Raw genomic sequence first — 3681 nt, 5'->3', positions numbered from 1 at the left:
GTATCGGCTGTATAACCTACATTACAAATCATTCTGGCTTTTGACAGTTCAGCTTTACAGGCTACCAAATGGCATGATTTGAGTTGCATCCCCATTTCTTACTTCTAAATTACAAAAACATAATTGGTATACTCCTGCAAACTGTTGCATCTGAAGTAGGAATGTGATATTTACTGTTTTTATACAGGCTAAAACTTTTTATTTGTAGTCAGTTAAAACATTTAAACACATTAAGATAAGAGTCTGCAATTATTTTTACCTGCAGGCCAAATTTATTCTACTCTGTTCACTTAGGGGCAACCCTCTTTTGTACTAGGGCTCCGTCACTACCTCAATTTTTAAACTCATGCCTCAAAGCATGCTGAAGTAGCGCATTACTTTCTTTTATTATATGCAATTTAAAAACTATATTTCATCACATTTACAATACAACACACTAAAACGTTTCACTGCTCAATTTAACAAACTGTGACAAAACTCTTCCATGTGCTGATATACTATGTTTATTATAGTAGAAATTAAAATTACGGGTTGGTGACTAAAGTGAAAGTTGATTAGATTTGCCTGGCTGTGACAGCAGCTTATGTATAAATTCAGCAGTATGGTGCATTTTCCTTTGCACTGTATTGTGGAAAGTGCCGCTCAGCACAACAATGATCATGATTTGAGTGTTATCATTTTTTAACTCGCTTACAGACCTGTTTTGTTGCAATTTTCTCAAACTGTTGGAGAAACTAACTCAAAATTCAAATCTGCCTATATGAGATTATAACTGAAGGTGGATGAAAATTGTACTTTTTGGGATAGGGTGAAATGAGCATTAAGGTTAACAACAAGGCTATTGAGAGTTACTGATGCTAAATAGTTCTAATCTTTAATGGCTGAAATTTCAATGATTTTGTTTTGTCAATGTAAAGATTTTAATGCATACAGCTGAATAGCATTATATACTATATTGGGATTCAGAAGCGCTACTGAATTTCAATACTTTGAAATTTGAGTTTGAAATTTTGGTACTGTAACAGCCTTAATATAGGTGTTGGTGTGTGTGTGTGTGTATATATATATATATATATATATATATATATACACACACACACACACATATACACAGGGGCTTAAACATGTTTGAAACTTCAAAACCTTTGGGCTGCCCAGAGATCATTTTATTATTAACAAAGCTGAGCACTTTGAACTGAAATAAATTGGTGATCACTGTACCAGAGTGGAGATGGAAAATATAGCACAATACTTTTTTTTTTTAACTCATTACTTTTATGGGATTGTTCCTGCCTTGCACCCCCTATGATTGTTGGGACAGGCTCCAGCTCCCCTACGACCTTGATCAGGACAAAGCAGGTTTAAAAAAATGGATGGATGAGTTGGTATATTTAGTAGTGGATTATATGATAGGCTTGTCGACTTAGTATGCAAACTGGACTATTAAATTTATCCGTTCACGTCTAAACACTTCATGCTAAGCATATTTGCAAAGACTGACCCCCGCGTAAAACCAGCTCTACTACAATGTGGTCCTATCTGATACACTAATGGTATTAGATTTGGTATAAATAAATCATACTTGGGTTAAGACTAAAAAATACAGATTAGTTCCATGATATGTGGTATTCCGGAATAATATAGATGAATGCTCATCTGGGGATAACACTTGAAAAGCCACTCGGTTCAGTTGCGCGTGATATGGAAGAAGTAAACGAAACAAAACACCGTTGCGCTGCATGCACACTGAAGAACTTGCCAAATTAGGCAACGAACCTGTACTTCGTAGCCAACCAAACAAATGATCGCACTTCAGTTATACATTTGCAACTAAAAAATTCTGCACAAGTATATAAATCGCTTTTTCCAATTGCTAAGGTAATCAAAATCAGCCCAAGGTGCCGCCTAAAATAATTGTGTACTGTAAATCAGGCCAAGATAGATTTCGCGATCTGATTCCCTTTGGCAATCTTCTAATCTATTTCCGTTAAAGATTTTAGATTTTGACAAGACAGCTTGCCATGTGCCATTTGTGGTCAGTGCTGTCGGAATCGTTCCCAAAACAGAAACATGGCTCCGGCGATTACGCGGTTTACGTTTGTTTTGACTTCTCTATCCCGTCCACTAAATCATTTTAACAGGTACATGACAGGCCTCTTCAATAATGTTAAAATGCTTCATGAGATTAACATTTGTTCATTGGTCGCTGCCTAAGCCTAAACAAAACCGCGTATTTTACGGAATAAAAAAAATTATAAACAAATGAACGGCACAAGCGCTGCAGTAGGCCACAGGCAAGCCTGACGCCTTCGTGGCCTGCTTTGGCCTAGCCTTGCCAAACCATCCCCTTCATTCGCCAGTCGCTGCCCTGTCGGTTTTTTGGTTCATGCTTGGTTTTAGCTAGTCAACCGGAATCCAACTTACCCGAATCCCACAAGCAGCCCGGGGGTTCGAATGCTGTCAGCGTCAAGAAAGGTGGCTGTAGGCCGACGAACACCGACTACAGAGAGAAAGAATTCCGTAGTCGTGAAGAAGGGTTAAACCGCCTTTCAGCGCATTCAGATCGCGAAACCGTGCAGCTCTCTCTTCTGAGAGAACCAGGGATGCATTACGTTTACCTAAAAGACACAGAAGATAACATTTAGACAGTGTTTGATCCAGAGGGTATATACGGCTCGATTTCTTACTGAATGATCACCCCTCCGAAGAAAAAAAAAAAATCCTAAAAATGCCTTCCCCGTGCCCGCCCTCCGCCAGAACAGCACCTCGCAACTACAGCGCCGAGACCCGGATGTACATTGAGCGGGTGCAGCGCTTTGCGAAGAGTGATGACGTCATTGTCAATAAGCCGAGAGGCGCACACATTGCCATGAATATGGAGCAGCTTTTGGGTCATGCGCTGTAAGCCCAGTGTATGCATTCAGATGATGTATTTTTATACTTATATAGTTCAGTTATGTATAATTGGACCTGTATTATTTTCTTGAATAGGGCTTAGACCAAAGAAAATCAATTTTGCTTTTATTACTGCACCTTTTTACTCCTTAACTTGAAGATCTTTGTAATCCAGTTGTAATTTGAATTATAATAGTAATAATACATTTTATTTAATTGCGCCTTTCTAGACACCCAGAGACACATTACAATGATAATGTCATAAAACATTACAATTAAGTAAATATAGTTAAACACACATCTGTTAAAAAATACCATAAACAACAAGTAATCAACAATTTTGAAGGATAACATGTATGGCACTAAGAATTCACTTTTGAATTTTAAAATGTTTCTTAAGTAAAGAAATGTAATCGAGAGTCTGAATATACTATAATGATGGAGGAAGTACCACAGCCGAGAAGCCCCATGGAAGATAAGTAGACTAAAGGGACAACAAGAAGGCCAAAAGCAGAAGAGTGCAATGAGCATTTTTTGGTGTATAATCATAAGGAAGATATTTTAAATAAATAGGAGCCATATCATGGAGTGCTTTGTAAATGAAAATGAGAATCCTAAAGTCAGTACAACCCTTAACTAAAAGCCAATGAAGTTTGTATACAATAGGTCTGATGTGACTATGAGCCATAGTTTGACAAAATAAGTGTGCAGCAGAATTTTGAATTAACTGTAGCTTGTTTACCAGTTTAGTGAGGATACAAGACACTAAAGCATCACAACAGGCGA

At 37.6% G+C, this 3681-nt stretch overlaps 1 protein-coding gene across 1 annotated transcript in view; it reads right to left on the bottom strand.

The window, feature by feature from the left end:
* The window catches only part of ppm1aa (protein phosphatase, Mg2+/Mn2+ dependent, 1Aa), a 32713-nt gene extending 29999 nt beyond the window's left edge, over positions 1-2714 (bottom strand). The window contains exon 1 of the mRNA XM_039741581.1: positions 2425-2714. The gene's annotated coding sequence lies outside the window, so the exon portion shown is untranslated. The remainder of the gene's footprint in view (positions 1-2424) is intronic.
* Positions 2715-3681: the final 967 nt, after the last annotated feature.

The sequence above is a fragment of the Polypterus senegalus genome, chromosome 18 (genome assembly GCF_016835505.1).
Source record: "Polypterus senegalus isolate Bchr_013 chromosome 18, ASM1683550v1, whole genome shotgun sequence".
NCBI lineage: Eukaryota > Metazoa > Chordata > Cladistia > Polypteriformes > Polypteridae > Polypterus > Polypterus senegalus.
Note: the sequence above shows the minus strand (reverse complement) of the source record. Positions and strands in the feature narration are given on the sequence as shown.